Source organism: Gadus macrocephalus, chromosome 2 (genome assembly GCF_031168955.1).
Source record: "Gadus macrocephalus chromosome 2, ASM3116895v1".
Lineage (NCBI taxonomy): Eukaryota > Metazoa > Chordata > Actinopteri > Gadiformes > Gadidae > Gadus > Gadus macrocephalus.
The window spans coordinates 17,178,610-17,195,200 of NC_082383.1; the positions used below are offsets into that span (position 1 = coordinate 17,178,610).

The following is a 16,591-nucleotide window of genomic DNA, read 5'->3' on the forward strand; positions in this document are numbered from 1 at the left end:
ATGCACACACGCAGGTTCACGAGCACACTCACACACAGATTGAGACAGAAAGACACCCCTCTCATTTACAATTTCCACTTCCCCACAGTAGCCAGCCAGTCACTTTGAGTTTAAATCTCCTTACCTTTTCCAAATGTTCTCCATATTACAAAGTTTGAACAGATAATCACAATCAAAGAGATCAAAATGAAATGTCAGAAGTGGGATTCGAACCCACGCCTCCAGAGTAGACTACGACCTGAACGCAGCGCCTCAGACCGCTCGACCATCCTGATGTACTTCATCAAATCCTTCGAATCAATAAACCCAAAACGCCATCATGGTTACTGCTCTCGTATGTACAAATGTCCGTAAAACATGGACCCATAATAAACCCCAGCTACCATGTGCTGTAACCTTACCATAGTTACATGGATTACACTACTTACATAAACTAATGCACAGACACGGACGTGCACACAAAGATTGAGACAGAAAGACACCCGTCTCATTTCCCCTTTCTACTACCCCAAAGTAGCCAGCCAGTCACTTTGAGTTTTAACCTCCTTACCTTTTCCAAATGTTCTCCATATTACATAGTTTGAACAGATAATAACAATCAACGAGATCGAAATATAATGTCAGAAGTGGGATTCGAACCCACGCCTCCAGAGGAGACTGCGACCTGAACGCAGCGCCTTAGACCGCTCGGCCATCCTGACGAATATCATCAGACCCTTCGAATCATTCAACAAAAAACGCCATCATGGTTACTGCTCTCGTATGTTCAAATGTCCGTAAAACAAGGACCGATAATAAACCCCAGCTACCATGCGCTGTAACGTTACCATTGTTACATGGGTTACACTACTTACATAAACTAATGCACACACACGCACGTTCACGAGCACACTCACACACAGATTGAGACAGAAAGACGACCCTCTCATTTACAATTTCCACTACCCCACCGTAGCCAGCCAGTCACTTTGAGTTTAAATCTCCTTACCTTTTCCAAATGTTCTCCATATTACAAAGTTTGAACAGATAATCACAATCAAAGAGATCCAAATGAAGTGTCGGAAGTGGGATTCGAACCCACGCCTCCAGAGGAGACTACGACCTGAACGCAACACCTTAGACCGCTCGGCCATCCTAACGTTTTGTAACAGACCCTACGAATCAATAAAAACAACACACCATCATGGTCACTGCTCTGGTATGTTCAAATGTCCGTAAAACATGGACCGATTATAAACCACAGCTTCCATGCGCTGTAACCTTACCATAGTTACATGGATTACACTACTTACATAAACTAATGCACAGACACGGACGTGCACACACACAGATTGAGACAAAAAGACACCCCTCTCATTACCCATTTACACTACCCCACCGCAGCCAGCCAGTCACTTTGAGTTTAAACCTCCTTACCTTTTCCAAATGTTCTCCATATTACATAGTTTGAACAGATAATAACAATCAACGAGATCCAAATATAATGTCAGAAGTGGGATTCGAACCCACGCCTCCAGAGGAGACTGCGACCTGAACGCAGCGCCTTAGACCGCTCGGCCATCCTGACGTATTTCATCAGACCCTTCGAATCATTCAACAAAAAACGCCATCATGGTTACTGCTCTCGTATGTTCAAATGTCCGTAAAACAAGGACCGATAATAAACCCCAGCTACCATGCGCTGTAACGTTACCATTGTTACATGGGTTACACTACTTACATAAACTAATGCACACACACGTTCACGAGCACACTCACACACAGATTGAGACAGAAAGACAACCCTCTCATTTACAATTTCCACTACCCCACCGTAGCCAGCCAGTCACTTTGAGTTTAAATCTCCTTACCTTTTCCAAATGTTCTCCATATTACAAAGTTTGAACACATAATCACAATCAAAGAGATCCAAATGAAGTGTCAGAAGTGGGATTCGAACCCACGCCTCCAGAGGAGACTGCGACCTGAACGCAGCGCCTTAGACCGCTCGGCCATCCTGACGTTTTTTAACCTGTCTACGAATCAATAAACACAACACACCATCATGGTTACTGCTCTCGTATGTTCAAATGTCCGTAAAACAAGGACCGATAATAAACCCCAGCTACCATGCGCTGTAACGTTACCATAGTTACATGGGTTCCACTACTTACATTAACTAATGCACACACGCAGGTTCACGAGCACACTCACACACAGATTGAGACAGAAAGACACCCCTCTCATTTACAATTTCCACTTCCCCACAGTAGCCAGCCAGTCACTTTGAGTTTAAATCTCCTTACCTTTTCCAAATGTTATCCATATTACAAAGTTTGAACAGATAATCACAATCAAAGAGATCAAAATGAAGTGTCAGAAGTGGGATTCGAACCCACGCCTCCAGAGTAGACTACGAACTGAACGCAGCACCTTAGACCGCTCGACCATCCTGATGTATTTCATCAAACCCTTAGAATCAATAAACCCAAAACGCCATCATGGTTACTGCTCTCGTATGTACAAATGTCCGTAAAACATGGACCCATAATAAACCCCAGCTACCATGTGCTGTAACCTTACCATAGTTACATGGATTACACTACTTACATAAACTAATGCACAGACACGGACGTGCACACAAAGATTGAGAGAGAAAGACACCCGTCTCATTTCCCCTTTCTACTACCCCAAAGTAGCCAGCCAGTCACTTTGAGTTTAAACCTCCATACCTTTTCCAAATGTTCTCCATATTACAAAGTTTGAACAGATAATCACAACCAATGAGATCCAAATGAAGTGTCAGAAGTGGGATTCAAACCCACGCCTCCAGAGGAGACTACGACCTGAACGCAACACCTTAGACCGCTCGGCCATCCTAACGTATTGTAACAGACCCTACGAATCAATAAAAACAACACACCATCATGGTTACTGCTCTGGTATGTTCAAATGTCCGTAAAATATGGACCGATTATAAACCACAGCTTCCATGCGCTGTAACCTTACCATAGTTACATGGATTACACTACTTACATAAACTAATGCACAGACACGGACGTGCACACACACAGATTGAGACAAAAAGACACCCCTCTCATTACCCATTTACACTACCCCACCGCAGCCAGCCAGTCACTTTGAGTTTAAATCTCATTACCTTTTCCAAATGTTCTCCATATTACAAAGTTTGAACAGAAAATCACAAACAACGAGATCCAATTGTAGTGTCAGAAGTGGGATTCGAACCCACGCCTCCAGAGGAGACTGCGACCTGAACGCAGCGCCTTAGACCGCTCGGCCATCCTGACGTTTTTTAACCTAGTCTACGAATCAATAAACACAACACACCATCATGGTTACTGCTCTCGTATTTTCAAATGTCCGTAAAACAAGGACCGATAATAAACCCCAGCTACCATGCGCTGTAACGTTACCATAGTTACATGGGTTCCACTACTTACATTAACAAATGCACACACGCAGGTTCACGAGCACACTCACACACAGATTGAGACAGAAAGACACCCCTCTCATTTCCCCTTTCTACTACCCAAAAGTAGCCAGCCAGTCACTTTGAGTTTAAACCTCCTTACCTTTTCCAAATGTTCTCCATATTACATAGTTTGAACAGATAATAACAATCAACGAGATCCAAATATAATGTCAGAAGCGGGATTCGAAACCACGCCTCCAGAAGAGACTGCGACCTGAACGCAGCGCCTTAGACCGCTCGGCCATCCTGACGTTTTTTAACCTAGTCTACGAATCAATAAACACAACACACCATCATGGTTACTGCTCTCGTATTTTCAAATGTCCGTAAAACAAGGACCGATAATAAACCCCAGCTACCATGCGCTGTAACGTTACCATAGTTACATGGGTTCCACTACTTACATTAACAAATGCACACACGCAGGTTCACGAGCACACTCACACACAGATTGAGACAGAAAGACACCCCTCTCATTTACAATTTCCACTTCCCCACAGTAGCCAGCCAGTCACTTTGAGTTTAAATCTCCTTACCTTTTCCAAATGTTCTCCATATTACAAAGTTTGAACAGATAATCACAATCAAAGAGATCAAAATGAAATGTCAGAAGTGGGATTCGAACCCACGCCTCCAGAGTAGACTACGACCTGAACGCAGCGCCTCAGACCGCTCGACCATCCTGATGTACTTCATCAAATCCTTCGAATCAATAAACCCAAAACGCCATCATGGTTACTGCTCTCGTATGTACAAATGTCCGTAAAACATGGACCCATAATAAACCCCAGCTACCATGTGCTGTAACCTTACCATAGTTACATGGATTACACTACTTACATAAACTAATGCACAGACACGGACGTGCACACAAAGATTGAGACAGAAAGACACCCGTCTCATTTCCCCTTTCTACTACCCCAAAGTAGCCAGCCAGTCACTTTGAGTTTTAACCTCCTTACCTTTTCCAAATGTTCTCCATATTACATAGTTTGAACAGATAATAACAATCAACGAGATCGAAATATAATGTCAGAAGTGGGATTCGAACCCACGCCTCCAGAGGAGACTGCGACCTGAACGCAGCGCCTTAGACCGCTCGGCCATCCTGACGAATATCATCAGACCCTTCGAATCATTCAACAAAAAACGCCATCATGGTTACTGCTCTCGTATGTTCAAATGTCCGTAAAACAAGGACCGATAATAAACCCCAGCTACCATGCGCTGTAACGTTACCATTGTTACATGGGTTACACTACTTACATAAACTAATGCACACACACGCACGTTCACGAGCACACTCACACACAGATTGAGACAGAAAGACGACCCTCTCATTTACAATTTCCACTACCCCACCGTAGCCAGCCAGTCACTTTGAGTTTAAATCTCCTTACCTTTTCCAAATGTTCTCCATATTACAAAGTTTGAACAGATAATCACAATCAAAGAGATCCAAATGAAGTGTCGGAAGTGGGATTCGAACCCACGCCTCCAGAGGAGACTACGACCTGAACGCAACACCTTAGACCGCTCGGCCATCCTAACGTTTTGTAACAGACCCTACGAATCAATAAAAACAACACACCATCATGGTCACTGCTCTGGTATGTTCAAATGTCCGTAAAACATGGACCGATTATAAACCACAGCTTCCATGCGCTGTAACCTTACCATAGTTACATGGATTACACTACTTACATAAACTAATGCACAGACACGGACGTGCACACACACAGATTGAGACAAAAAGACACCCCTCTCATTACCCATTTACACTACCCCACCGCAGCCAGCCAGTCACTTTGAGTTTAAACCTCCTTACCTTTTCCAAATGTTCTCCATATTACATAGTTTGAACAGATAATAACAATCAACGAGATCGAAATATAATGTCAGAAGTGGGATTCGAACCCACGCCTCCAGAGGAGACTGCGACCTGAACGCAGCGCCTTAGACCGCTCGGCCATCCTGACGTATTTCATCAGACCCTTCGAATCATTCAACAAAAAACGCCATCATGGTTACTGCTCTCGTATGTTCAAATGTCCGTAAAACAAGGACCGATAATAAACCCCAGCTACCATGCGCTGTAACGTTACCATTGTTACATGGGTTACACTACTTACATAAACTAATGCACACACACGCACATTCACGAGCACACTCACACACAGATTGAGACAGAAAGACAACCCTCTCATTTACAATTTCCACTACCCCACCGTAGCCAGCCAGTCACTTTGAGTTTAAATCTCCTTACCTTTTCCAAATGTTCTCCATATTACAAAGTTTGAACACATAATCACAATCAAAGAGATCCAAATGAAGTGTCAGAAGTGGGATTCGAACCCACGTCTCCAGAGGAGACTGCGACCTGAACGCAGCGCCTTAGACCGCTCGGCCATCCTGACGTTTTTTAACCTGTCTACGAATCAATAAACACAACACACCATCATGGTTACTGCTCTCGTATGTTCAAATGTCCGTAAAACAAGGACCGATAATAAACCCCAGCTACCATGCGCTGTAACGTTACCATAGTTACATGGGTTCCACTACTTACATTAACTAATGCACACACGCAGGTTCACGAGCACACTCACACACAGATTGAGACAGAAAGACACCCCTCTCATTTACAATTTCCACTTCCCCACAGTAGCCAGCCAGTCACTTTGAGTTTAAATCTCCTTACCTTTTCCAAATGTTATCCATATTACAAAGTTTGAACAGATAATCACAATCAAAGAGATCAAAATGAAGTGTCAGAAGTGGGATTCGAACCCACGCCTCCAGAGTAGACTACGAACTGAACGCAGCACCTTAGACCGCTCGACCATCCTGATGTATTTCATCAAACCCTTCGAATCAATAAACCCAAAACGCCATCATGGTTACTGCTCTCGTATGTACAAATGTCCGTAAAACATGGACCCATAATAATCCCCAGCTACCATGTGCTGTAACCTTACCATAGTTACATGGATTACACTACTTACATAAACTAATGCACAGACACGGACGTGCACACAAAGATTGAGAGAGAAAGACACCCGTCTCATTTCCCCCTTCTACTACCCCAAAGTAGCCAGCCAGTCACTTTGAGTTTAAACCTCCTTACCTTTTCCAAATGTTCTCCATATTACAAAGTTTGAACAGATAATCACAATCAATGAGATCCAAATGAAGTGTCAGAAGTGGGATTCGAACCCACGCCTCCAGAGGAGACTACGACCTGAACGCAACACCTTAGACCGCTCGGCCATCCTAACGTATGGTAACAGACCCTACAAATCAATAAAAACAACACACCATCATGGTTACTGCTCTAGTATGTTCAAATGTCCGTAAAAAATGGACCGATTATAAACCACAGCTTCCATGCGCTGTAACCTTACCATAGTTACATGGATTACACTACTTACATAAACTAATGCACAGACACGGACGTGCACACACACAGATTGAGACAAAAAGACACCCCTCTCATTACCCATTTACACTACCCCACCGCAGCCAGCCAGTCACTTTGAGTTTAAATCTCATTACCTTTTCCAAATGTTCTCCATATTACAAAGTTTGAACAGAAAATCACAAACAACGATATTCAATTGTAGTGTCAGAAGTGGGATTCTAACCCACGCCTCCAGAGGAGACTGCGACCTGAACGCAGCGCCTTAGACCGCTCGGCCATCCTGACGTTTTTTAACCTAGTCTACGAATCAATAAACACAACACACCATCATGGTTACTGCTCTCGTATTTTCAAATGTCCGTAAAACAAGGACCGATAATAAACCCCAGCTACCATGCGCTGTAACGTTACCATAGTTACATGGGTTCCACTACTTACATTAACTAATGCACACACGCAGGTTCACGAGCACACTCACACACAGATTGAGACAGAAAGACACCCCTCTCATTTACAATTTCCACTTCCCCACAGTAGCCAGCCAGTCACTTTGAGTTTAAATCTCCTTACCTTTTCCAAATGTTCTCCATATTACAAAGTTTGAACAGATAATCACAATCAAAGAGATCAAAATGAAGTGTCAGAAGTGGGATTCGAACCCACGCCTCCAGAGTAGACTACGACTTGAACGCAGCGCCTTAGACCGCTCGACCATCCTGATGTATTTCATCAAACCCTTCGAATCAATAGACCCAAAACGCCATCATGGTTACTGCTCTCGTATGTACAAATGTCCGTAAAACATGGACCCATAATAAACCCCAGCTACCATGTGCTGTAACCTTACCATAGTTACATGGATTACACTACTTACATAAACTAATGCACAGACACGGACGTGCACACAAAGATTGAGACAGAAAGACACCCGTCTCATTTCCCCTTTCTACTACCCCAAAGTAGCCAGCCAGTCACTTTGAGTTTAAACCTCCTTACCTTTTCCAAATGTTCTCCATATTACATAGTTTGAACAGATAATAACAATCAACGAGATCCAAATATAATGTCAGAAGCGGGATTCGAACCCACGCCTCCAGAAGAGACTGCGACCTGAACGCAGCGCCTTAGACCGCTCGGCCATCCTGACGTATTTCATCAGACCCTTCGAATCATTCAACAAAAAACGCCATCATGGTTACTGCTCTCGTATGTTCAAATGTCCGTAAAACAAGGACCGATAATAAACCCCAGCTACCATGCGCTGTAACGTTACCATTGTTACATGGGTTACACTACTTACATAAACTAATGCACACACACGCACGTTCACGAGCACACTCACACACAGATTGAGACAGAAAGACAACCCTCTCATTTACAATTTCCACTACCCCACCGTAGCCAGCCAGTCACTTTGAGTTTAAATCTCCTTACCTTTTCCAAATGTTCTCCATATTACAAAGTCTGAACAGATAATCACAATCAAAGAGATCCAAATGAAGTGTCAGAAGTGGGATTCGAACCCACGCCTCCAGAGGAGACTACGACCTGAACGCAACACCTTAGACCGCTCGGCCATCCTAACGTATTGTAACAGACCCTACGAATCAATAAAAACAACACACCATCATGGTTACTGCTCTGGTATGTTCAAATGTCCGTAAAACATGGACCGATTATAAACCACAGCTTCCATGCGCTGTAACCTTACCATAGTTACATGGATTACACTACTTACATAAACTAATGCACAGACACGGACGTGCACACACACAGATTGAGACAAAAAGACACCCCTCTCATTACCCATTTACACTACCCCACCGCAGCCAGCCAGTCACTTTGAGTTTAAATCTCATTACCTTTTCCAAATGTTCTCCATATTACAAAGTTTGAACAGAAAATCACAAACAACGATATCCAATTGTAGTGTCAGAAGTGGGATTCGAACCCACGCCTCCAGAGGAGACTGCGACCTGAACACAGCGCCTTAGACCGCTCGGCCATCCTGACGTTTTTTAACCTGTCTACGAATCAATAAACACAACACACCATCATGGTTACTGCTCTCGTATGTTCAAATGTCCGTAAAACAAGGACCGATAATAAACCCCAGCTACCATGCGCTGTAACATTACCATAGTTACATGGGTTCCACTACTTACATTAACTAATGCACACACGCAGGTTCACTCACACACTCACACACAGATTGAGACAGAAAGACACCCCTCTCATTTACAATTTCCACTTCCCCACAGTAGCCAGCCAGTCACTTTGAGTTTAAATCTCCTTACCTTTTCCAAATGTTCTCCATATTACAAAGTTTGAACAGATAATCACAATCAAAGAGATCAAAATGAAGTGTCAGACGTGGGATTCGAACCCACGCCTCCAGAGTAGACTACGACCTGAACGCAGCGCATTAGACCGCTCGACCATCCTGATGTATTGCATCAAACCCTTCGAATCAATAAACCCAAAACGCCATCATGGTTACTGCTCTCGTATGTACAAATGTCCGTAAAACATGGACCCATAATAAACCCCAGCTACCATGTGCTGTAACCTTACCATAGTTACATGGATTACACTACTTACATAAACTAATGCACAGACACGGACGTGCACACAAAGATTGAGACAGAAAGACAACCGTCTCATTTCCCCTTTCTACTACCCCAAAGTAGCCAGCCAGTCACTTTGAGTTTAAACCTCCTTACCTTTTCCAAATGTTCTCCATATTACATAGTTTGAACAGATAATAACAATCAACGAGATCCAAATATAATGTCAGAAGTGGGATTCGAACCCACGCCTCCAGAAGAGACTGCGACCTGAACGCAGCGCCTTAGACCGCTCGGCCATCCTGACGTATTTCATCAGACCCTTCGAATCATTCAACAAAAAACGCCATCATGGTTACTGCTCTCGTATGTTCAAATGTCCGTAAAACAAGGACCGATAATAAACCCCAGCTACCATGCGCTGTAACGTTACCATTGTTACATGGGTTACACTACTTACATAAACTAATGCACACACACGCACGTTCACGAGCACACTCACACACAGATTGAGACAGAAAGACAACCCTCTCATTTACAATTTCCACTACCCCACCGTAGCCAGCCAGTCACTTTGAGTTTAAATCTCCTTACCTTTTCCAAATGTTCTCCATATTACAAAGTTTGAACAGATAATCACAATCAAAGAGATCAAAATGAAGTGTCAGAAGTGGGATTCGAACCCACGCCTCCAGAGTAGACTACGACCTGAACGCAGCGCCTTAGACCGCTCAACCATCCTGATGTAATTCATCAAACCCTTCGAATCAATAAACCCAAAACGCCATCATGGTTACTGCTCTCGTATGTACAAATGTCCGTAAAACATGGACCCATAATAAACCCCAGCTACCATGTGCTGTAACCTTACCATAGTTACATGGATTACACTACTTACATAAACTAATGCACAGACACGGACGTGCACACAAAGATTGAGACAGAAAGACACCCGTCTCATTTCCCCTTTCTACTACCCCAAAGTAGCCAGCCAGTCACTTTGAGTTTAAACCTCCTTACCTTTTCCAAATGTTCTCCATATTACATAGTTTGAACAGATAATAACAATCAACGAGATCCAAATATAATGTCAGAAGTGGGATTCGAACCCACGCCTCCAGAGGAGACTGCGACCTGAACGCAGCGCCTTAGACCGCTCGGCCATCCTGACGTATTGCAACAGACCCTTCGAATCATTCAACAAAAAACGCCATCATGGTTACTGCTCTCGTGTGTTCAAATGTCCGTAAAACAAGGACCGATAATAAACCCCAGCTACCATGCGCTGTAACGTTACCATTGTTACATGGGTTACACTACTTACATAAACTAATGCACACACACGCACGTTCACGAGCACACTCACACACAGATTGAGACAGAAAGACACCCCTCTCATTTACAATTTCCACTTCCCCACAGTAGCCAGCCAGTCACTTTGAGTTTAAATCTCCTTACCTTTTCCAAATGTTCTCCATATTACAAAGTTTGAACAGATAATCACAATCAAAGAGATCAAAATGAAGTGTCAGAAGTGGGATTCGAACCCACGCCTCCAGAGGAGACTGCGACCTGAACGCAGCGCCTTAGACCGCTCGGCCATCCTGACGTTTTTTAACCTGTCTACGAATCAATAAACACAACACACCATCATGGTTACTGCTCTCGTATGTTCAAATGTCCGTAAAACAAGGACCGATAATAAACCCCAGCTACCATGCGCTGTAACGTTACCATAGTTACATGGGTTCCACTACTTACATTAACTAATGCACACACACGCACGTTCACGAGCACACTCACACACAGATTGAGACAGAAAGACAACCCTCTCATTTACAATTTCCACTACCCCACCGCAGCCAGCCAGTCACTTTGAGTTTAAATCTCCTTACCTTTTCCAAATGTTCTCCATATTACAAAGTTTGAACAGATAATCACAATCAAAGAGATCAAAATGAAGTGTCAGAAGTGGGATTCGAACCCACGCCTCCAGAGGAGACTATGACCTGAACGCAACACCTTAGACCGCTCGGCCATCCTAACGTATTGTAACAGACCCTACGAATCAATAAAAACAACACACCATCATGGTTACTGCTCGAGTATGTTCAAATGTCCGTAAAACATGGACCGATTATAAACCACAGCTTCCATGCGCTGTAACCTTACCATAGTTACATGGATTACACTACTTACATAAACTAATGCACAGACACGGACGTGCACACACACAGATTGAGACAAAAAGACACCCCTCTCATTACCCATTTACACTACCCCACCGCAGCCAGCCAGTCACTTTGAGTTTAAATCTCATTACCTTTTCCAAATGTTCTCCATATTACAAAGTTTGAACAGAAAATCACAAACAACGATATCCAATTGTAGTGTCAGAAGTGGGATTCGAACCCACGCCTCCAGAGGAGACTGCGACCTGAACACAGCCCCTTAGACCGCTCGTCCATCCTGACGTTTTTGAACCTATCTACGAATCAATAAACACAACACACCATCATGGTTACTGCTCTCGTATGTTCAAATGTCCGTAAAACAAGGACCGATAATAAACCCCAGCTACCATGCGCTGTAACATTACCATAGTTACATGGGTTCCACTACTTACATTAACTAATGCACACACGCAGGTTCACTCACACACTCACACACAGATTGAGACAGAAAGACACCCCTCTCATTTACAATTTCCACTTCCCCACAGTAGCCAGCCAGTCACTTTGCGTTTAAATCTCCTTACCTTTTCCAAATGTTCTCCATATTACAAAGTTTGAACAGATAATCACAATCAAAGAGATCAAAATGAAGTGTCAGAAGTGGGATTCGAACCCACGCCTCCAGAGTAGACTACGACCTGAACGCAGCGCCTTAGACCGCTCGACCATCCTGATGTATTTCATCAAACCCTTCGAATCAATAAACCCAAAACGCCATCATGGTTACTGCTCTCGTATGTACAAATGTCCGTAAAACATGGACCCATAATAAACCCCAGCTACCATGTGCTGTAACCTTACCATAGTTACATGGATTACACTACTTACATAAACTAATGCACAGACACGGACGTGCACACAAAGATTGAGACAGAAAGACAACCGTCTCATTTCCCCTTTCTACTACCCCAAAGTAGCCAGCCAGTCACTTTGAGTTTAAACCTCCTTACCTTTTCCAAATGTTCTCCATATTACATAGTTTGAACAGATAATAACAATCAACGAGATCCAAATATAATGTCAGAAGTGGGATTCGAACCCACGCCTCCAGAAGAGACTGCGACCTGAACGCAGCGCCTTAGACCGCTCGGCCATCCTGACGTATTTCATCAGACCCTTCGAATCATTCAACAAAAAACGCCATCATGGTTACTGCTCGTATGTTATCGTATGTTCAAATGTCCGTAAAACAAGGACCGATAATAAACCCCAGCTACCATGCGCTGTAACGTTACCATTGTTACATGGGTTACACTACTTACATAAACTAATGCACACACACGCACGTTCACGAGCACACTCACACACAGAAAGACAACCCTCTCATTTACAATTTCCACTACCCCACCGTAGCCAGCCAGTCACTTTGAGTTTAAATCTCCTTACCTTTTCCAAATGTTCTCCATGTTACAAAGTTTGAACAGATAATCACAATCAAAGAGATCCAAATGAAGTGTCAGAAGTGGGATTCGAACCCACGCCTCCAGAGGAGACTACGACCTGAACGCAACACCTTAGACCGCTCGGCCATCCTAACGTATTGTAACAGACCCTACGAATCAATAAAAACAACACACCATCATGGTTACTGCTCTGGTATGTTCAAATGTCCGTAAAACATGGACCGATTATAAACCACAGCTTCCATGCGCTGTAACCTTACCATAGTTACATGGATTACACTACTTACATAAACTAATGCACAGACACGGACGTGCACACACACAGATTGAGACAAAAAGACACCCCTCTCATTACCCATTTACACTACCCCACCGCAGCCAGCCAGTCACTTTGAGTTTAAATCTCATTACCTTTTCCAAATGTTCTCCATATTACAAAGTTTGAACAGAAAATCACAAACAACGAGATCCAATTGTTGTGTCAGAAGTGGGATTCTAACCCACGCCTCCAGAGGAGACTGCGACCTGAACGCAGCGCCTTAGACCGCTCGGCCATCCTGACGTTTTTTAACCTGTCTACGAATCAATAAACACAACACACCATCATGGTTACTGCTCTCGTATGTTCAAATGTCCGTAAAACAAGGACCGATAATAAACCCCAGCTACCATGCGCTGTAACGTTACCATAGTTACATGGGTTCCACTACTTACATTAACTAATGCACACACGCAGGTTCACGAGCACACTCACACACAGATTGAGACAGAAAGACACCCCTCTCATTTACAATTTCCACTTCCCCACAGTAGCCAGCCAGTCACTTTGAGTTTAAATCTCCTTACCTTTTCCAAATGTTCTCCATATTACAAAGTTTGAACAGATAATCACAATCAAAGAGATCAAAATGAAGTGTCAGAAGTGGGATTCGAACCCACGCCTCCAGAGGAGACTGCGACCTGAACGCAGCGCCTTAGACCGCTCGGCCATCCTGACGTTTTTTAACCTGTCTACGAATCAATAAACACAACACACCATCATGGTTACTGCTCTCGTATGTACAAATGTCCGTAAAACAAGGACCGATAATAAACCCCAGCTACCATGCGCTGTAACGTTACCATTGTTACATGGGTTACACTACTTACATAAACTAATGCACACACACGCACGTTCACGAGCACACTCACACACAGATTGAGACAGAAAGACAACCCTCTCATTTACAATTTCCACTACCCCACCGTAGCCAGCCAGTCACATTGAGTTTAAATCTCCTTACCTTTTCCAAATGTTCTCCATATTACAAAGTTTGAACAGATAATCACAATCAAAGAGATCCAAATGAAGTGTCAGAAGTGGGATTCGTACCCACGCCTCCAGAGTAGACTACGACTTGAACGCAGCGCCTTAGACCGCTCGACCACCCTGATGTATTTTATCAAACCCTTCGAATCAATAAACCCAAAACGCCATCATGGTTACTGCTCTCGTATGTACAAATGTCCGTAAAACATGGACCCATAATAAACCCCAGCTACCATGTGCTGTAACCTTACCATAGTTACATGGATTACACTACTTACATAAACTAATGCACAGACACGGACGTGCACACAAAGATTGAGACAGAAAGACACCCGTCTCATTTCCCCTTTCTACTACCCCAAAGTAGCCAGCCAGTCACTTTGAGTTTAAACCTCCTTACCTTTTCCAAATGTTCTCCATATTACATAGTTTGAACAGATAATAACAATCAACGAGATCCAAATATAATGTCAGAAGCGGGATTCGAACCCACGCCTCCAGAAGAGACTGCGACCTGAACGCAGCGCCTTAGACCGCTCGGCCATCCTGACGTATTTTATCAGACCCTTCGAATCATTCAACAAAAAACGCCATCATGGTTACTGTTCTCGTATGTTCAAATGTCCGTAAAACAAGGACCGATAATAAACCCCTGCTACCATGCGCTGTAACGTTACCATTGTTACATGGGTTACACTACTTACATAAACTAATGCACACACACGCACGTTCACGAGCACACTCACACACAGATTGAGACAGAAAGACAACCCTCTCATTTACAATTTCCACTACCCCACCGTAGCCAGCCAGTCACATTGAGTTTAAATCTCCTTACCTTTTCCAAATGTTCTCCATATTACAAAGTTTGAACAGATAATCACAATCAAAGAGATCCAAATGAAGTGTCAGAAGTGGGATTCGAACCCACGCCTCCAGAGGAGACTACGACCTGAACGCAACACCTTAGACCGCTCGGCCATCCTAACGTATTGTAACAGACAACACTATAAAAACAACACACCATCATGGTTACTGCTCTGGTATGTTCAAATGTCCGTAAAACATGGACCGATTATAAACCACAGCTTCCATGCGCTGTAACCTTACCATAGTTACATGGATTACACTACTTACATAAACTAATGCACAGACACGGACGTGCACACACACAGATTGAGACAAAAAGACACCCCTCTCATTACCCATTTACACTACCCCACCGCAGCCAGCCAGTCACTATGAGTTTAAATCTCATTACCTTTTCCAAATGTTCTCCATATTACAAAGTTTGAACTGAAAATCACAAACAACGAGATCCAATTGTAGTGTCAGAAGTGGGATTCGAACCCACGCCTCCATAGGAGACTGCGACCTGAACGCAGCGCCTTAGACCGCTCGGCCATCCTGACATTTTTTAACCCAGTCTACGAATCAATAAACACAACACACCATCATGGTTACTGCTCTCGTATGTTCAAATGTCCGTAAAACAAGGACCGATAATAAACCCCAGCTACCATGCGCTGTAACGTTACCATAGTTACATGGGTTCCACTACTTACATTAACTAATGCACACACGCAGGTTCACGAGCACACTCACACACAGATTGAGACAGAAAGACACCCCTCTCATTTACAATTTCCACTTCCCCACAGTAGCCAGCCAGTCACTTTGAGTTTAAATCTCCTTACCTTTTCCAAATGTTCTCCATATTACAAAGTTTGAACAGATAATCACAATCAAAGAGATCAAAATGAAGTGTCAGAAGTGGGATTCGATCCCACGCCTCCAGAGTAGACTACGACTTGAACGCAGCGCCTTAGACCGCTCGACCATCCTGATGTATTTCATCAAACCCTTCGAATCAATAAACCCAAAACGCCATCATGGTTACTGCTCTCGTATGTACAAATGTCCGTAAAACATGGACCCATAATAAACCCCAGCTACCATGTGCTGTAACCTTACCATAGTTACATGGATTACACTACTTACATAAACTAATGCACAGACACGGACGTGCACACAAAGATTGAGACAGAAAGACACCCGTCTCATTCCCCCTTTCTACTACCCAAAAGTAGCCAGCCAGTCACTTTGAGTTTAAACCTCCTTACCTTTTCCAAATGTTCTCCATATTACATAGTTTGAACAGATAATAACAATCAACGAGATC

The 16,591-nt window shown here is 43.5% G+C and overlaps 11 non-coding genes across 11 annotated transcripts; all 11 read right to left on the bottom strand.

Annotated features, from left to right (window-relative positions):
• Positions 1-618: 618 nt before the first annotated feature.
• Positions 619-701, bottom strand: trnal-cag (transfer RNA leucine (anticodon CAG)). Its single transcript has one exon. It is a non-coding gene; the product is annotated as a tRNA-Leu (tRNA).
• Positions 702-1,484: 783 nt separating this feature from the next.
• trnal-cag (transfer RNA leucine (anticodon CAG)) lies at positions 1,485-1,567 on the bottom strand. The gene has a single exon. It is a non-coding gene; the product is annotated as a tRNA-Leu (tRNA).
• Positions 1,568-1,918: 351 nt separating this feature from the next.
• trnal-cag (transfer RNA leucine (anticodon CAG)) lies at positions 1,919-2,001 on the bottom strand. The gene has a single exon. It is a non-coding gene; the product is annotated as a tRNA-Leu (tRNA).
• A 1,206-nt stretch (positions 2,002-3,207) lies between these two features.
• trnal-cag (transfer RNA leucine (anticodon CAG)) lies at positions 3,208-3,290 on the bottom strand. Its single transcript has one exon. It is a non-coding gene; the product is annotated as a tRNA-Leu (tRNA).
• A 1,215-nt stretch (positions 3,291-4,505) lies between these two features.
• Positions 4,506-4,588, bottom strand: trnal-cag (transfer RNA leucine (anticodon CAG)). Its single transcript has one exon. It is a non-coding gene; the product is annotated as a tRNA-Leu (tRNA).
• A 783-nt stretch (positions 4,589-5,371) lies between these two features.
• trnal-cag (transfer RNA leucine (anticodon CAG)) lies at positions 5,372-5,454 on the bottom strand. Its single transcript has one exon. It is a non-coding gene; the product is annotated as a tRNA-Leu (tRNA).
• A 3,372-nt stretch (positions 5,455-8,826) lies between these two features.
• On the bottom strand, positions 8,827-8,909 carry trnal-cag (transfer RNA leucine (anticodon CAG)). The gene has a single exon. It is a non-coding gene; the product is annotated as a tRNA-Leu (tRNA).
• A 1,642-nt stretch (positions 8,910-10,551) lies between these two features.
• Positions 10,552-10,634, bottom strand: trnal-cag (transfer RNA leucine (anticodon CAG)). The gene has a single exon. It is a non-coding gene; the product is annotated as a tRNA-Leu (tRNA).
• A 355-nt stretch (positions 10,635-10,989) lies between these two features.
• Positions 10,990-11,072, bottom strand: trnal-cag (transfer RNA leucine (anticodon CAG)). Its single transcript has one exon. It is a non-coding gene; the product is annotated as a tRNA-Leu (tRNA).
• Positions 11,073-14,014: 2,942 nt separating this feature from the next.
• trnal-cag (transfer RNA leucine (anticodon CAG)) lies at positions 14,015-14,097 on the bottom strand. Its single transcript has one exon. It is a non-coding gene; the product is annotated as a tRNA-Leu (tRNA).
• Positions 14,098-15,738: 1,641 nt separating this feature from the next.
• trnal-cag (transfer RNA leucine (anticodon CAG)) lies at positions 15,739-15,821 on the bottom strand. Its single transcript has one exon. It is a non-coding gene; the product is annotated as a tRNA-Leu (tRNA).
• Positions 15,822-16,591: the final 770 nt, after the last annotated feature.